This window comes from Xyrauchen texanus, chromosome 40, assembly GCF_025860055.1.
Source record: "Xyrauchen texanus isolate HMW12.3.18 chromosome 40, RBS_HiC_50CHRs, whole genome shotgun sequence".
Taxonomy (NCBI): domain Eukaryota; kingdom Metazoa; phylum Chordata; class Actinopteri; order Cypriniformes; family Catostomidae; genus Xyrauchen; species Xyrauchen texanus.
Genome location: NC_068315.1, coordinates 8,912,136 through 8,932,703, shown reverse-complemented (window position 1 = coordinate 8,932,703; position 20,568 = coordinate 8,912,136).

Below are 20,568 nucleotides of genomic sequence, written 5' to 3'. Positions count from 1 at the left end.
ATATATATATATATATATATATATATATATATATATTATACATATACACACACACTTGTAACTTTTTATGCTTCATTTTATTATAGGCACTTTGCACAGATTCTCGCCTTACCCATTTGTAATAAACAAGACAATGACAGCTGCCCCCAATAGTGCTTCATTAATGAGATTGTCTTATAAATACCTCCATTTAAATTCTGTTAGAATTCTTAAAATGTGTCCCGTTAAAGCCGTATCTCCCAAATGTATCGTGACTAAAGAAATTGAATATGAATCGGATGAGTGGTCTAATTAGTCGTTTACAACATGCCACTAGAAAATTAGTAGCTAATATTATTAATTCCTATTTCAAGTTATTTTACTCGCATTGTAGCCTACCTTTGTTCGAGATTTGAGTAAGGAGGAAAATGTACTTGTATCCACACAGGGGAACGACCGTGAGCGATTATTGCCCACTGCTGCCATAAATCTACAACACAATAAAAAACAAACAAATAAAATAAAACAAAAATTAAATGTATTGTTGGAAAACGTGTGAGAGGTAGTCCCGAAACACAGTATAGGTCTACTGTATGGCGCCTTTTCAAAACTGCTTTAATTATCCTTTGATAATGAACCTGTATATAATGATTCAAAGCAATCCTTAAAGTTAAAGGATTGTCAGTGGCCCTCTCAGGTTTGACAAGGGACACGTTGTTCTCTGGATACAAGTGCTGAATACAGTGCATCTCTCGTAGCCTCTTGGGTGTCAAATCTTCACAGTTCCTCTCACAGGTATGCATTAAATGTGATACACATTGTTATCAATCAGCGACACAAATGCATAGATGGTTCTGTGTTCCTCCGTGAAAGCTTTGGACCTGCATATTGCTTTTTTTAAGGGCCCCAAAAGAACGGACGTAGAGTTGAATTTGATTGTATAAACAAATGTATGTTATTTAATTTAAGTGCATTTGAAATACATTTTAATCACCTATCATTACCACATGTTTCGTACGACAGTAATAATATTTTGACCTTGTGACCTGGTAGCCGTGATGAGCAAAGCAATAATACAAACGACTAAACTGGAATGGATTCATTTCCTAATGAATGAATGAGCGACGATAGAAGAAGTATATGTTTACATTTTGTACATTGGTCACAAACATAGCACATGCCTTATACAGCCTACACCAAAAGTGCTCATTGGTCCTGAAATTGTTTTTAAAACTATACGCAGACTTAGCATACATAAACTTTTCATCATTAGTTCAAATAAGTTATATTCTATTATATTTACAATAGGCTACAATACAATTTATTTGATGAAAAGATGTGGATTTAGGAGTTTAGCACAAACAACAAAAAGCATGAACAATCAAATATCCCGTCAAAAAGCCATCACCCACGTTACACAGAACGGCTTGTTTTCATATATTTCTACCCAAATAAAAAGTGATAAAACCTTTGAGATATGACGCAGTTGTTTCTATTAAAAATTCCCAAACCAAACATACATGCGAGTATTGTTCGAGCTTTGAAACACCGAGTTCAAAGCCGTGTAAAACCCGTTTAAGTGACGGGCTTCATTGCTCAAACATTCGCCAAAAAGACACCTTTTCACTGACTGCTAATAAACAGTCTTTGGTCGAACGGTGTGAACATTTAATGAAGTGTATTTTACGTAGAATACCTTGTACGTAGCCGCGATTAATTTAGGTGATTCATATACTTCATATTCATAAAGGACACAAACAATCGTGTAAATATGTCTAATGCTCTTTTCAATACTTCTACAAATGTCTTGGTGGCTGCGATAAATCACACGAGAAGAAAACACCTACCTATAAAAATGGTAGTCCATCCGGACAGCAAATATTTTTGAGCAATATAGCTATTGATTTATGCACAATGGAAAAAAATGCGCCAGTGCACTGGATTCAAATCTTTGATATAGTAAAATCCTTCTGAAGTGCCCCTTCCTCGTGTAGAGCCTCCAATAACAGTTTGGGGAAAATGGTTATTTAATATATCATGAGTAGGCTACTTAGCCATAATTTATTCCGGTAAAAAAAAAAATCTTAAACCCTTCCGACTTAATGCTGTATAAAAGATGACTTGGTTTCTGGCTCCTGCAATAATGTAGAAGATCTATCTGAACGTATGGAGCAAATCCGTCCGAATAGAGCCAACTGCCTCCTCGAGCCTCTATAATCACAAATTTGTGGCTGGATGACGCGTCCTCTTCTCCCACAATAGAGCTCAGTGACATTAAACACAAAATTGATGGAGAGACGAATGAAATTTAATCTGCTTTCATATCCAGACCATTGCATTTTGCCTAAATTAATTAGGGGAGGGGGCACGTGTCTCGTGAGCATACCCAAAATCTTTAACACACCTTTAATTTACTTTTATTTAATTTTTTGCACGTTTGCTCTGAACGGGACATTTGAAAAACGACCTCCTTTCCGTGTCGCGGAGAGCTTGCATTATCGTATAGGACCTTTTCACTTCTTCAGAAACAACAAAGCTTAATCTAACTAAAGTAAACATTCTCATTTGATAACTTAGCGAAAATAAAAGATACAGCGTGTAGATCGCAAACCCTGCGATTTTAACGCATCGACGCGACCAAACACAACTTTCAGGTTTCAAGCCGATAACTGCTTGTAACGATTTTGTTTCGTAATATGCATGTGTTGCAAAGGAGAAGCATTCGTTGTTCTGGTACAATGATTGCAACAGAATCATACGCATGCTGTAAAATGTATTAGTTAAATTAAATGTGCCTACGACGAGTACGAACATGTAGAGACATGGTAAGATCAGTTGCAGAAACACCACACACACACGTATTCGCTTCGATAGATTGTTTACTTGAAGAGCTACAGATTTACCTTGAAGAAACTCGGGCAATCCATTACAAAATACATGTGTCCTGAAAGAAAAGCCATGCCCGACTCTTATAAACAAGTTTGAACAGAATATCTATGTTTTAACATCCAAAATAAGATATTTGCCTTGAAAGCGAGGCGTACTTCCCACTCATCCCTAGAGCAAAGATTTCCCCCCACCTTTAAGGTCACCGCCCCGGGAACGGTGACGTCAGACACTTAACGCTTTCAGTCCCGTGAGCATTGCACGAGAGAAACCTTTTTAGTGACGCAAGCGAGGCTTTAGCCTTCAACAAATATTTTGATATAATGTCACCTGTCATGCACTTACGACTTAAAGAGGTAAACATTAAAATAATTAAATATACTGCTAAACACGCCATCCTTTTAAAGTTTAATGTAAAGCATAATTCTTGCATTGTTAGCAAACTGAAAGGTTTATTTTATTCCTAAAATGATTACATGCTTTGTATTCTAAGTTTTGTGAGTAAAAGGCAAACACTTGTTCATGCCCTTATTAAGTTCGTGGAAGTGCAGGAATGTGCTGAATTTAAGAGTTGTACTCATTACTGTCGTCATAGCTTATTTATCACACGTTGACTTCATGAGCGGGTCTGCACTAAGCCAGGCCCGGTTCCAGATCAAAATCACTGAGGGTGATTCTAAAATAGTGGGGGTGCTATGTATAAAGTGATTACAATTTTTTAAATATATTAAATCATGTTTAAATGCTACTAAAACAAAGCAAATAACAGTTTCAGGTTTTTTTATGTACAAAACATTTATACTTCGTTTTTTCACATGATCAGTCGCTGAAAATGACAGCAAAATGCTGCGCGTGCAGATTTGAACATACTGATTTGCACAATCATACACGTTTTGATGTGATCACAAACTGCGGGGATTTTTGTGTGTTTGATGGGATTCAAGGAAATCTGCTTGCCAATTTACAGTATTAGACTTACATATTCAATTGAGCTGAGGTGTGCAATTATTTTAGTACATGGGCCACATCAGCCGTTAAGAGAGAAGATAAAAAGTTCTGCATAGTTGTATTTTTTTTAATCCCAATGCAATGTGCAATGAATGATGCACAATTTTCTGAAGTGTATTCTGATGGGGCCACTCTACGATTGCTTGAAGTTTTGCTACTACATTTCTGTCACATGTTAGTAAAACTGAATTAAGTCTTATTTTACCATACTTCAATGCAGAAGTAATTTAGTATTCAATTTAACACATCAGCAGTCTGGTTTAATAGTAATTATTAAATAGTAAATAGTAAAATTACAGATTCTAAAGGTATATTTTAATGTTGGCTGCAAAGTAGACACCTTTTTTTTTATTCTCAGTTGCAGCTTCATGATGTGAGTCTTGTCAATGTTTGGAATCCCATTCAGCACACAACTGAATAATACAGTCTGCATGACAGTGATAAATGATTACATAGTAACATTCACATACAGGTGTACTTAAGTATTTTACAAATAACACAAAGAACAAACATATTCCTCTCTCACTTGGTTTTGCTCGCCTGCCCCCTCCTTGTGGGAATGATGCCAAGATCTATTGGGATTTTATTGAAGTTCATCACTGAAAGGTTTGCTTGCAGACTTGGCACTAAACAGCACACGCAGCATCACGGATGGACACGGAGTGGCTGCATCACACTTTTCTTTGAGCATAATATTGCACTCTTGAGCGCTTTAAGTTTTTTCCGAAGAGGAGAGCGCGCGCGCACTCGCATGCATGGTTGCCAGATTGCATAATTTAAGTATGACATACGGCAAAATATTTCCTATTTGTGAAAGTATAAATCTCTGATTGGGGTGAAGCATCTATTATCTGGCATCCCTGAGCATGTTAATAGTTTAGATAGGTCCCAAAGCAAGATAAATTAAAGATCTAATAAAAAACGTTCATGATAAATCGACCTGCGGGCAGTAGTTTGCCCTGTCTGCAATTGAGGGTGCTCTAAGGACCCCCGTATAACCGTGCCTGCACTAAGCTACCACATCAGAGGCTAGCTGCTAGCATGCATATGTGTGCACATCCTTTAATTAACAGTCAAAAGTGTCTAACTTGGGACAGCAGTAACTTGACATTGCATACACCACAGCACATCTATTAATATTAATATATGCAACTTATATTGATGCTTTCAAAAGGGATCAATCAGGAGAGAACAAGAAAAGTCCGTTTCCTAGTGCTGTTACACAGACTAAAACTCATTACCCTCCATGACCCTGACTGTCATTAAAAACGACCACTGGCATGCATGCAATACCATTTGCTTGGGTGGTGAATTTTTTTAATGATGGTTTGTTTTGGGCACTTACATGTTTGTTAAACATACGTGAACCTAAAGGGTTTGAAGGAAAGAAGCATGGAATAATTAACACTATTGTCTGTGCTAAGAAAGCTTAAGGGCAGCTAAGGGATAATAAATATTTTTTGGGGTGTTTGAAAATCAGGATATGAACTATTGAGAGTTCAATTTTAAGAAGGTATGCTCAATATCTTAAATATTAAGTCATTCAGAAGCAGGAGAGGAAATGTAGGAAAATCAGGAAAAATGAATTTATGTAGTTAGTCATTTGACCCGTGTTGTGGCTATACGAGGTAAAAAGAAAAAATTCTGGAAAGCTGCAGATGACCATAAATACATAATGTTTTGGTTTCATAGGCACAGTCTCATTCTGGGCCTTCAGTGTTAACAGGAGCAAGAACTCGTGCACTGAAAGCGCCTCACAGAGAAATACACTTGTACTACTCTGCCAATGCTAAAAAAGCAAAAACTGTCATGACTCATGCCATGTTTACCGAGAGACAAATGGCGGCTGGCAAATTCTCATGTAAAAACATTTTTAAATAAACAGCTGTGGAAAGCCATTGATTAATTAAAGGAATAGTTCACCCAAAATGAAAATTCTCTCATAACATCCTCATGCCATCCCAGATGTGTGTAACTTTCTTTCTTCTGCAGAACACGCAGAAGATGGTAGGTCCATACAATGCAAGTGAATAGTTACTAAAATGTTGGAAGCTCCAAAAAGCACATAAAAGCATCATAAAAGTAATCCATATGATTTAAGTTGTTAAATCCATGTCTTCTGAAGTGATCAAATCAGTTTTGGATGAGAACAGACCAATATATAGTGAAATCCTTTTTGCCATCTACTACTCTACATCTCAAGCACTAGGAAGTGTAATCGAGCTTGAAATCATGATTGTGCCTAGAAACTGCAATGGCAAGATGTAGATTTAAATAGAAATTATGTTTTGGTCTGTTCTCACCCAAAACCTATTAGATCTGTTTGTCATCCATGACTATTATATCACTTCAGAACACATGGATTAAATCACTGGTCAAATTGATTACTTTTATGCTGACTTTATGTCACTAATCACTATTCACCAGAGGTGGAAAGTAACAAAGTAACAAACTACTCTTGTTACAGTACTTGAGTAATTTAAAAAAAATTGTGTAAATAAATAATAGTAGCCTACTTGTACTTCACTCGAGTTGATTCAAATGTAGTATTTAACTTTGCAACAATTATTTTTCACCACAGTTACAAAGTACAATAAATACATTATATTTCTAAATTTTTGGGAAGAAGAAATTTAAAAGCGATTAATCTGTTTTTAAACGAAAACGCATCAAGACGGAAGCTGGCAGGGCACAGCATCATGAGCACAGTGCTCTCATAAACCGCCGCCTGTGTCCTCTCTTCTCTAGCTTCTCCTTTCTGCTCTATTACTATACAAGAACTGTAATATGGTGATTTTCTGCATATTTTATTTTATTTTGAAAGGAGGCGTTCAATCAGGTACGAGGAAACCATCTGAACACTTTTAACCACTGAGTAGCTCAGCAAGTACTGACACTGACTACCACCCTTGGAGTCGCAAGTTCGAATCCAGGGCATGCTGAGTGACTCCAGCCAGGACTCCTAAGCAACCAAATTGGCCCTGCTGCTAGGGAGGGTAGAGTCACATGGGGTAACCTCCACATGGTGGCTATTAGGGGTTCTCGCTCTCAATGGGGCACATGGTAAGTTGTGTGTGGTTCGCGGAGAGTAGCATGAGCCTCCCGTGCTGTGAGTCTCCGTGGTGTCATGCACAATGAGCCACATGATAAAATGCGTGGATTGACGGTCTAAGAAGCAGAAGCAACTACTTGTCCTCCACCACCCAGGTTGAGGTGAGTAACCGCACCATTTGGGCATTCCAAATTGGGAGAAATAGGGGATGTAAAAAAATTATATTCTCATTCCATATCTGGGTAATAACTGCAATATCATAAAGGAAACATTTTCTCCATGACATTGCATTTAGAAGCTGCTAGTTTAGGACCTGTGAGGAGTCTGTTTCTCAAACTATAGACTGTGATTTACTTGTCTATTTGTGCATCTGGCCTTCCACTTCCCTCTCTATCCTGGTTAGATATTCTTTTTTCAAAACAGTAATGCATCTCTCTAAAATAATTGATTTTAGGAGAAAATAGAATTTAAAAAGAAATGCTTCTTTTTGTTTATTTTTAAAACCAGAATTCGACTTGCAAGTGTAAAGCAACTTTTAAGAACTCAATAACTCAGCAAATGGGGGGAAAAAAAACACTGTATTGTGATTTCCGCATGGTAGCGCAACCATTTTCAATTGTTCCAATAATAACATTTTCTTGTGATCCAAATTAGCTTTTAAGAATGCTTTAGTAAGGAATAGGTATATGTTTGCCATCACAGGTAAAGAAAAACTTAAGTGGTAATAAATACCACTTAAAACAATTATTTTAAACTGTTTAAAAAATAAATAAATTTGTAATTAATGATTCTTGCTGTATTTGTGAAAAGAAGCATTTCTTTCAAGAACAAAAATGTCTTTGTGGAAGCCTATATACTAATATAATAATCATAAAGTAGCTTGTAATGTAATTACTCTAATAGTTTTTCAGCAAACTACTTATGTACTCTTACTTGAGTCATACTATTTCTTAGTACTTCTATGTCTACTCAAGTGAATTATTTCTTCAGTAACAGTACTTTTACTTAAGTAAAAAAAGACAAAAATCAGTATCACTGATGCAATCACTTGCATTGTTTGGACAAACGGAGCTTAGCTATTCTTCTAATAACCTTTTTTTTTTTTTTTTTTTGGTGAACTATTCATTTAACTATAGTGAACATAGAAGAGTTTAGGTCAACGTCAGCTCAAACTTTGCTTCAGATTAAGGGTATCAGAAGCATTTATCACACTTTTTTTTTACCACATCCACACAACAAAACTATAATTCTAGCTTCACTAAAGTATGGAATGGGGAAAAGTTTGATTGGGATGAGCTGTGGTCATATTTTTATCTGCAAATAAGTTCAATGCTTCCATTTCTCTTTTTTCAGGTTTTAAAATAAGCCCTTTATTGCAGCTGGGAGAGAAATACAAGAACAGTATTGTGACCCCTGCTTAGTATCTGACGCATTTGCTTTTTGCCCTGGTCATTAAGAAAAGTTACCTCACCACATCTGTATCACCATCACATGGCAGGGCAAGCAGCTTATGTGACCCTCAAAGGCATAGTTGTTGTCGGGAAGAAGAAAGACAGTTTGTGAGGGCATCAGAATCCAGCTGCAGGGTCTTGAGGAGTGCCACAGTCATCAAGTGATGGGATCACCCACCCAACAATGAAGCATCTCTTTTACTCTCTCTCTCCCCACTGTCCCTCGTTCTTTTCTTTTTCACATTCTGCTGCCTTTTATCAGTCTCTATCTCCAGGCCTTGGGCATTGCTTTCTTTTTAAAGAAGCACCAATAATGAGATGACCCTGTGTTCACCCTCTGATATTCACCAAGGTCCCAAGACCACTGCTGATTTGATTTTATGAGAAGAATGAATAAACGACTCTGTCAGGGACAAAATGGATGGGAACAAAATTAAGAGAATGAAAGAAACAGAGAATGGGGGAAAAAAGACAGGTTAAGTTTGTGGGCCTGCAAACCTCCTGATCTGTTTGTTTAAAGACTTTTACATCACATCCTAATTTAACATTTTCAAAGAATCTGTACTAATGCTGGCAAATAAAACTTCCAAATTGAATACCAAAAGAATGTAAATCTGGTCTTCCTGTCAAGGTCATTAGAAGAGTGCATATTTTAAACCACTTTAAGCACCAAAATTGATTTAACGTGTGCATTATGTGTGCATTAAAGAGCATGGCTAATGTATGTAGTCATTTTAAATATTTAACTATACAAACATTACATGATGTGTAATATTCCGTATAACCTACACAGAGATGACAAATCATGTTGTACCTCTCTTGTCTTCTGCAACAGGTGGCCTCTTCTTCTAGATCATTTCCAAATCCTGTTGGCTCTTTTATCACTGGACTGAAGAACATGAGTGATATTTCATAGGGAAGGCTTAAAGGGTGCCCAGACATTGGATTTTACAAGCTACATCAGCAAACGCCCCCCTTGGCAAAAGGCAATGGTGCTGTTATACACATATGCGTGCACACACATACACTCAATCACATGCACACACTTCCTATCCTGACAATGTTAGCTGGAAATAAAATTTTAGTACCCCCTGGTAATAAGTATAGTGCTGAAGACCAGGACACGATTGTACACACATACTTCCACTTGTCACATTTTTCTCAATAAATATAAAATCTTGGTTCTACACGTTTTAGCACTTATTTAACACTGAAGTCAAAACATTACACAAAATATAGAGCACACCTGGGAGGGGGCAAACTGAACTGATCTATTTTAACCTAAATGTTAATTGTATCAATAACATTCAAATGTTAATTTACAAATACGTTTTCTGCATATTTAGTACAGGTTTAGAAGTCTCATTTAAAATCTGCATTCAAAAGGGATCTACTGTCTGATCCTAAAACTTCAAATCAAATCCAAAATGCCTTCCCATTCCCCTCTCTGCACGCGCTGCTGTGTTCTTTATAGCTTTTAAATGGGGCTCCTTACAGACCACCACAGGAGGTCTGCAGCTAGCTCTGGGGTAAATGACAGCCATGTTGTGTTCATCAGAGTTAACATTAGAGATTCAATCCAAAATTCCAAATCTCTTTAAAATACCAGTAAAATGTTAAAGAAGACAGACAGACAGACAGAATATTTCAAGCTCAGATATTTCCCTATGAAAGCTTATCCCAAACCAATGTAGGAGGGACAACCTGCCAATTCAACTCGACTGTCTAGTGTGGAAGTAATTCGCACATTCAGGGGGTGCACCAAATGTGCGTCAAATGATCAATTGTCATGTAGCTGGTGACAGGTGGACTTCGAGAAAGGTAGATCAACCCGAATGTCGAGTAATCACCCCTATACGGAGTTATCCATTAATTCGGGGTTAAAGTCTATTTGCATTTAGACAAAGAGAGATCGTCTATCCATCACCGAGTCGATGGTAGGAAGGAGGGGTAAAATAGTTCTCTTGCAAATAAATCTGTTGCCCTCCGGGGTGCGTTTACATAGGTGTGAACTGCGACTGTGGAAAGCTGAGAGTAATTCTTTTGAAATGCGAAACCCCAACTCACAATACTTTCCAAATAGTCATGCATCAGTATTTTTATTAATAGCGTTAACAAGAATTGTTGCATTACAATATGCATAACAGACTATTGCACCTACAAATAGATACAAATCTAATTTTATTAACTTCGTTTAGAGGAATATTCCTTTTGCTATGATCTCTTTAAATGTATAAAAGGTTTGTTAATGACATTATTATGATTTCAGGTATTATAAAGTGTTAACGATGTTTTAATATAATTGGCCAGTTTTTCCAAATCAATAAAATTGTCTTGGCTTTCCTATAAGTGACCAAGCAGTACATCTGACTAGGGCATTAACCTCAAACATGAGTTCTCTCCATTTGAAAATGTGTGTGTGTGTGTGTGTGTGTGTGCTCATGTTTTAAGGTGGATACGGCGTTAAGCTCAGATACGGTGTCAGAGTTTTCTTGGAAACGAAAATAGTGGCTTGCCATGTTTAATTCTGCTGTCCCATTTCAATCGGTTTGCATTGCCTATGTGAGTGAAATGTACGCCCTAGTCTATTTGTGCACAGAACAGGATATAATAATCCATCTTTCATGTAAATTTGTTGTTATCTATACACTACCCACTTCCTCCTGTATTCCAGAACAACCTATCCAATTAGGTTCCGACACTGCGTATTTTTATGAGGTCTAAATACAATTCTGGCACGGGTGGAATGCACATAAACGTGGCAGTTGTTTGTGTCTATCGATTCTGCCGATCCCCCTTAAATCTGAGCTACGTTTGATGGGAATTCCTTGTAACGATTTTGCGCAGCTGGCCAAGGTCTCCCTCTCGCATAGCGGGTTTCCCCTCCCCCTCTACACCTCAGCGGCTGGGTTGGGGAGGGGAGACCCCCTTGCACGACTCTTCTCCAACGCTAGCTCAAGGCTCCCGTGAATTTGCGTTAAGTAGTATGGCGCGTCTACGGTCCTCTTCAAAACCCGCAGTGGAAATGGATGATAGTGCACCTATAGTGGAAGATATGCTTATGGGGATAATTGTCTAGCGTTTCTTTGCTGTGTCGCTCTTGTGGAATTCAACAGTGAGGAATATCGGACACCGGACTGTATGCTATCGTTCGTCTGGAGCAGAGGGAGGGATACATAGCTTATTACATAGTCTTGCCCAAGAGCTGTTTTCGGTTTAAGCGTACAAAAGCAATACATGGCTCTTTGCACAGCTTACATGGATGTTATTTTTCGCGTATGGCGCGCTCGCGGTGTTATGGTCTGGACATGTTAAGCAAGCAACATCGGATGTCTTGTTTGTGAATGTTTATAAATAGCACGACGAAATCAGCTCTCACCACAAGCGCTGGGTGCGTCATAATGACCATCAAGGGACTGACGAATTTGGCGCGAGTTTCGAATGTTGCTTTTACTTGTTTTCTTCAACTTGAGAGAGATATTAGTCGCATAATAATGTAATAAAGATAATCGCGTCAATTAGCGATTTTAGAAATTCTGTTTTGCTAAACCAATCTGTCGTTTTCACGTCGAGGATGTTTAAATGCCGTGAACGTCTCGGAGGTCGCATTTTCATTAAGGTGGGCTAAAAATGTTTATTTATTTTGAAATTCTTGAAATTTAAATAAGAACTACAGACTATTTTCAAAACACATAAACGAATAGTCACAGTTTTCAGAGGATAATTGTTCAAATTATTTTATGTTGCTAATACAACTTAAATAAAAAATGAATTCTTCTTAATTCAAATAACGAAATTTTTAGCAAGACATGGGCTTATAACGTCTTTATAACGTCTTTGGATAAATTCTTATAATCATTTAGACACATTAGATTTTATTTGGAATGGATAAGCTGAATTACTCGTAAATAATGAATATTTTAACTGACTCAATTTTATTTTTAAACTCAATTGTCTTGGATTCCGATTGGTTAAGAAACTTATTATGATTAACTAAGATTATGAAAACACGAAATACAAAAATACTTTAATAGTTTCTGACAATGTTCAGCGATCTATTTTTTACTTCGCCTGATTTGCTATAACAGAAAAATATTTATTTATTTGTTTATTTATAGTCAGGCATGTATTCATGTACAATATGGTGTAATTAGATCCACGTTTAAATATGTTTAGTTTCTTGTAAAACTAAAAAGCCTTTTCCATTTCCCATATCGCCTATTTTTGTTACATCCTTTCGACTAACGAAGAATTATGGCAAAATATTTTTTACCACAGAGAGCAAAATATTTTTCTTTCTTTTGACAAAGATGTATTTAATACACTGTTGCCTAAAACAGTGCAGTAATGATGTATTTCAAATCGTTTAACCATTCACAGTTTTAGAATGTCCACACACGCGCGCGCGCGCGAATTTTATCTTGTTTTTTTAATCGCGTCCATAAAACGATTTAATGTTAACTTTGTGCATGTGTGGGTTTAGCCATCTTTGCTATTCAAATCTTTAGGAAACATGCAATGTCTCTATTCTGTTTTTGTCTTATCTCTTTATAGATAAAATAAAGCAATGATTAAAAAACACTTTTGTGGGTGTAGTTTTTAAGAAATCTACAAGGATTTGAAAAATTGTTTGTGCAAAATTGACATTTGGTCAGATCAATTACATGAATGGTAATAACAAAAAAAATATATACATTTTATTAAAGCTTATTTGTGTGTGTTACCATCAAATTGGGACGTATTTTATGTCAGGCTGTATTTAGCGATTTAAACATTAAACAAATGTAAAAATCAAAAAGCATTGCTATAGCCCCAGATAGTTCAAAGAAATATGCTTTAAATTGAAAGTAAACTCTTTTATTTTTGTGTAACTTTTTAGTATATATATATTTGATAATTTCTACCAGATATATGTTTAAATATAATATGCATTTTTATTGGCCTACAATTAAAACTTTAGCCTGCGTGAGGTTGACTTCAGCTCAGCCTATAATGTTTGATAATCATTTTACATGAATGTATGCATGTCTTCTTTGTTTTTTGTTTAGATTAGCCATTAAGATTATATGTTATCATATAAAATCTAGTCACATAACCGGTTTTCCTCGAGAATTGACTTAAAATCAAAACAAGAATACACGAACACAGAAAGAATATTTAATTTGCTTCGTTTTCTTCTTTCTGTATAATTCCCACAAAAGGCCAAGAACAATAGACGGAGCCCAGCGAGTTTCTGAAGTTAATTCAAACTGACTTTAGCAGAATTATGAACATGATGACAGAGATTGCGTTTTATTCTTTAAATGGGTAAAATAAATCAAGACAATCAATTTAAGGATTTTTTAAAAAAAAAAAATTGATTTCCAATTACTCAATCTTTCAGGCCAGACGAACAGCCTCCCTTTGAACCAAAGCCTTAAACCGACAACGGCCAATAGAGTATGCAGGCCAAATAACCAATTATTATTATTATTATTATTTTTACACACCAAAGACACAGCTCCTTTTTGTATATTTTCCATTTATGCAGGCTACTGGCATGAATGCATGAATATATATAATTCATGCTACTGTCTTGTATTTCTTTTCATATTTTGTTTTATTTGTTTAGCCTATATATTATTTAGTATTAATATATTGTATATAAATTATATTTATTATATTCTTATATGTTATATTTAGTTTTCCAATATATTGTATAATATATTTCGTTTAAAATGTTAATTTCGGGTAGGCCTATTTAAAAAGTCCGCACAAAACACTAAACATTTTTTAATTCTATTTACATTTTTAATGTCATTTTCAAATGTTGAGGTTAAAAAAGTGAAACGACGTGGCCTAATAGTCTGATTTTATGTTAAAGTTATTCAAAGGCCTATACAAGCCACTTTACAAGTGGGCACTACTAGGCCTATAGCCTACCAAGAGATTCACTTTTATTAATTTGTTAAGTTGTTTGTAATTTGTGTAACATGTGTGTATACAAATGGAGGAGTTTATGTGTGACTTTATACAGTAATTATTATAATTATATAACTCTACAATATATGAAAAAATATTATATTAGGCCTACATATAATAACTATACAGTTTTTTTCTCTTTAAATTTCCATTTTAAAATGTCCGTTTCCAAACATTTTCATGAAGCAAAGTAACTCCACAAAATCATTATTGAACGTCTTAAAATATGACACATGAATGGGATATGCGGAATAAATACGAATTTAATAGGCAGTAGCTACACGCGCTTCATCATCTGGTCTCCTGAATGTTACAGCTGCCATTGTGACCTGCTGAAGCGTTCAAGACAAACGTCCATGTTCATATAGACCTAACAGCCTACATTGGTAACGCTTAATACCTTTTCAATAAATATTTTGCGAACATTACCAAATTTGTAATGATCAGATTATTTGTTAATGTAGATTAAAAGAGTTATAAATGTCATGAACCGTATATACGTTGTCATATATGTTTAACATTTTAATGTACATGATCTAGTATTCTGTGTTTGTTAATTAAGTATTTAATGAATGACTTTGTAGTTACTGTAAAATGTGACCAATACATTTATACATGTGGGCTAATTCAGAGGGCCGACCGATCAGGATCTACAAGACAGGAAGGTCCCATATAAAGTGCTGAAAAACTACACAGGCAGGAGTCTCTTTCGCCCCCCTGAGGCAGCTTCATACCTTCCCCTTTGTGTCTGAGGTTGCCCAGCCGAGAACTAAAATAGGCCTATCACTTAAAAATGCTTTCTTAAATTCACTATTTATAGCCATATTGGAGTCAAACAAAAAAGACAAACAGCTTGCAGTAATTTAAAGTAGAATCAGAACTGAAAACCATCAAGCTCAAAACCTAGCACAGGCTTTTTTGATAAGTAAAAAAAATGACAGACCCGTAAATATTTTTTTGTTCTATTCAGCAAGTGTTCACGGATGATGATGATAATAATAATAATAATAATAATATACATTTTCTTAAAAATATGTTTAATTTATTTTTGTATTTTTGTTAGAAGTCCTTAATACTTCTAGAGAAAGTCTTCCCAGACAAATGATTCTCAAAGCACAAACTTGATTTAAATGTAGCCTACCTGAATATTTAATGTGTAGGTCCCTTTAGGCCATATAATTCGACACAATCCTGCCTTGTAAAACACAGGAGACCCCGTTAAACATGAGTCCAAATCCACCATTCTCATCTTTATAAACTAAATCCAAATAACTCTCTGATCCTTTCAAACACAGTTCTTTGCTTGGATAATTTTGGCTATAAATTTGGCTAAAGATTTGGTTAAATCAACGTGACTGGATATATATATATATATATATAAAAAAAATTTCAACAAGCAGGGCTTGATTTTAGATTAAATGGCAAGAAACATCAGAGAATTAACCCAAGCATATTCTTAGAGTAAAGAAGTAAGTCAAACCACAGGCATGTCTGTTGTATGTCTGTCAAAGAAGTGGTTTTACATTTAAAACATTAACCTGGCTCTTTAGTGAAAGTTGCTGCTTCATTTTCTGAAAGTTACATTGTAACAGAACCAAATCAGTTTTATAATAATACTACTACTACTAAAATAAAAAAATAAATAAATAAAAAAAAATAAAAAAAAATTTGTGATTCATACCTGCACTTTTAAAGATTTTCCCTTTAAAAGCGGTAAAGAACTGGCAGCAGGGCTCCTAGCAAGTTACTGTAAAATGTCAAAAACTGCTGTTGCTGTTGCTGAAATTAACAGCTAGATACTGTTTTTACATCCTCAGTATACAGCTGTAATTTAGCAGCATATAGCCGTCAAATTACATACTTATCTACTGTTGTTGAAATTAACAGCTAATTTCCCAGCATGCACTGTGGCATGTAGAAATTACCAACATTTTATTTTACAATTTACTTGGTTTATTTAGATTTTTTTTTTTAAGTCTAAGTTACTTGTATTTTAAAGCTTTAACTTTTTTACATAAAAGTATGTTTGTTTATTTTCACCATGGTTGCGAGTTGATTCCTGTGTGTGTCTTGTTTACAACTCAACCTTTGCTGTAAGTTCATCAAGAACATCAAACACTCAATTTGCTAAAATAATTTTCCTGAAACGTACTCTACAATTTTTGCTTTTATGTGTAATGCCAGACACGGTGCCATTTTCAAGGTAGAAGCAGATATTGAGGCTGATATTGCACAGTGCAATAACTTGTATTTTACTTAAACATAAACTGATTGGCTGAATAAACATAATATAATAATATAGAAGGTCCAAGGTGCCAGCTCAAGAGAACACTAATCAACATGATGGTGACTTCAAACAAAACACAACTATTGATAACAAAACACTTAATTAAACTAAGTCTGAATAAAGACTTTTGTACATGTTTTTTTTTTTTTTTTTTTTTTAAATATACATTTCAAAATGTCACAAGATATCATGATTTTAAATGGTAATTTTCCCCTAATGCCTTGCAAAGAACAGTTATTTACCATAAAACTAGTCACTTCACAGTGAGCCTGCTCTTGATCTCCCAGAATGCAACATTTTTAACAGCAATCTATTGTATTTAACAATCACAGTAGATTCCTGTAGGAATTTGGCCATAAATTTACAGCTATTTTTTACAGTGTGAACACGTTTTCTCTCGTGAGTGTGTTTTCTTTCTTCATAGAATTTTGTTTTCATGTGGTTGTCTGAGCTCTTCATGCAATGCCCAATGAATATGTGAAAAGACTAACTGCAGGGATTCTAGAAGTGCAGTTGCCATAGTGAATGAACACTCACAAGCCTTTAAAACTCTGAAATTCTTTCAGTAAATTGATGCTGGCTATTGACTGATGATCAGAGAGTGAACTGGGGGAGTTTACATGTAGTGATATATATACTGTATATTTTTTGACATTATTCTCTCTTTTCTTTTTCCTCTTTCCCTGAACTTTTATCCCTTCACAAATGTATTGACAACAATATTAATTATTTGCAAAAATTAGTGCAGACAGATGTACTTTACCCATACTAAATTTTCTTTCTTTCTTTTTCTTTCTTTCTTTCTTTCTTTCTTTCTTTCTTTCTTTCTTTCTTTCTTTCTTTCTTTCTTTGTTTCTTTCTTTCTTTCTTTCCCTGACTTGTTCATTGAAGAAATACTGATAATAAAATATTGGGGAGAATATTTTGAATGACATTCAATCTTTGTAAATGAGAAAATGTACAGTTTGCAACATTCTGGCAGTTCATGGAAATTTTGTTTTAGATGGATCCCAAGACGGGCTCAAGAGCAAACAGACTAGGCTACTTAGATTTCAGAATGAACAATCCTCTCTGTGCTTCTGTCATGCTTATCATAACAAAGAAATGGCTGGGGTCCATAATTTTTTCCTGCCCTACAGGTGTCCACACTGATGACTGGGCTTTTTTTTAAGAGTTGTGCCCTGTGCTGGGTCTCCACCAGCAGGGGCTTGCAAGGGGCCACAGACTTGTAGGTTATCAAACATATCTGAAGACTATATGCTCTTTCTCTGTTTTTGGTCTGGCTTCTTTACCTCCAAGGCCCATTGCTATGAATGACAGACAGTGATGACAAAAGAGATCTCTCTTTCTCTCTCTCTCATTCTTTCTCTCTGCCTCTCCGAGTGAGGAATGAGTGTTGAATAGGAGGTGCAGGGGGGTTTTGGAGAGAGGGGTAGGTGGGGGTAAGGTGGAGCTGGATTGGTGCTTATTTAATTGGCTGTCAGACCTCCTGGAGTTTCAGCATTTCCACAAAATGGGATGAGCCTCCATATCCCCCCACCCCCACCCCCTCCACACACACACAGAACCCTGACACCTTTTCAAAGAAATGTAATTATGATTCCTGGGGATTTATTACGACACATCGACTCAACTTGCATGCACAGTACAGAGTGCAGCACACCTAATGGAGAATAAGAGCGAACCTCTAAACTTATGACTGGTATGGTAAGTGACAATACAGTTTCTATCCAAAGAATCCCATGCAGTCTCAGCGAATGTTTCCCATGGGATGACAGCCGTCAAAGTATCCTAACGTGAAATCTGTGCTATTTGGATGGTTACTTTCTGACTCCCTAAAATTCTTAAAGGCATAGTTCACCCCAAAATGACAATTCTCAATATTCACTTGCATTGTGAAGACGTACAGAACTTTGTGTTCAGAAGAAATAAAGTAATACACATCTGGGATGGCATGAGGGTGAATTAATGATGACATACTTTTTTGGGTGAATTATCACTTTAACATATGGATTTATCTGTGCATGCTCCTGAAAAAGAGATATACTATGTCCTCTGTTCCCTAATAAAATAAATAGTTTATTTTTTGTTTTGTTTTTGTCTCTCCAGTCTCTGGGCTATATATTTTAGAATATATAATGAGATTACAACATTGCCTTGCCTAATAAAATCTAAAGATTCTACAGTGTTTCCATTACACAGACTATACTATACAAGACACAGGAATAAAAATGGTTATTTGTACTATTAACATATACTGTCATTTAAATTAAAGCATGTAGTCACAGTACAGTAAACTAACTTACATCCTATTTAATCCAAAAACACCATTTATCAAAACTAAGCTACAACTTTGGGTTTCTGATGTCATAAACCAAAATTCAGTAATACAAAACCGGCCACATCTACGTCTTGTGAGTTTTTTATGCTCTCATACAATTTTCCTGTACCATTTAAATAATTCAAATTGGTTGTAAATGTTCTCCCAAATGGTAAAATACTGTTAATGAAAAGCCATCTAAATTTTGGAAGTAATGAAAAGATAATGCCGGAGTTAATATTAGACGGCTTCAAATTATTTAGTTCCCCCTGTAACAACAAATGTATTTGACAAATATTTAAATCAAAGCATAACATTTCTCCAAGAGGAAATTTCTTTTGGAATGCTTATATCTCTGACAGTGATTGGAAAAAAGCTTGGTTAAATCATTGTAAATTTTGTATTTCGAACAAAGATAAAGATGTGCACTTTATGTCCTACACAAAATGTACCCCTGTAAGGCAGCTTTATCTAAATATATGGATATTAATAGCAAATATGATTTTTGTGGTGTAAATTAGGATGACTTAGTTTTATAACTGTGATGTGCCCTCAAAATTCTGGTTTGATGTTAGCTACTTATTTGACCCATGACAAATTGTCTACAATTTATCTCTGAAAAACATCATATGTTTTATACTATCAAGAATATGAGTGTGAAGTATGTGGTGAACATTTATATTTGCATCCTTAAAATGAATTGGCAATAAGAAGAACAACATTTTACAAAATTTTATTGAGAAATTCTTTGTATTGTAAAGCCCCCAACTTTATAACTTACTGTATCTTATATTTGCCCCATCATTAATAATGTGTAAATTATTGTCTGAAGCGGCAAATAAATGCATTAATGAAGGGACTAATTAATGAAGTACGCGCCCTCCTGAGGAAGACACTTTTGAAATTGAATGACTGTGTCAGGTAAAAAGGATGGATGGTGGATGGTGGTGCAAAATGTTTAGATGCTTGTGTAAATGTGCAGAGAACTGATTGGCATTCTAATATAAGAATCGGTGGGCTAGAGGTTTGTCAGACTGTAAGATATATAGCCTATATAAAAATATTCACAATGTATCGCAAATTAACTTTGGCATGATTTTAATGCATCCATTTAAACAATTTACAAAGATGCAGAGACCGGCTGTGATATACTCAGTTTGGGCATAAAGTGTCTCATAGCCTGTGACTACTGCTGAGTCATGATGTAACACTCAGCAAACCTATTCACTGAGCCGCTGGCTGGAGACACTGGAGCATCCAACAGAGTGGCCTTTTCCTTATAACTCATTTCTGTGAGAGTCAGCCATATTTGTCGATCCAGAACTGCCAGCTTGCCCATGGACTTGCCGATGGCCTGCGCAGAATGCAGCGCTAAGTCTGTAGCAGTGCAGAGCTCTTTGAATGTCTCTGGATCGAAGCGGTGCTCGTCCATTTGCTTTGAGGAGCTTGGCTTGAAATACCTGGAGAACTGACATTCCATGGAGTGCTGATCCAGCTTGTCCTGCCGCTGAGTAAGCTTTTTCCGCCAGTGTGGATGTTTGTCAACACGGTTTGGAAGGATGTATGGGGTGTGATTTCCACGCTCTGTTACTCGCTGGGCAGAGGTGTACCGCCTCCTCCACAA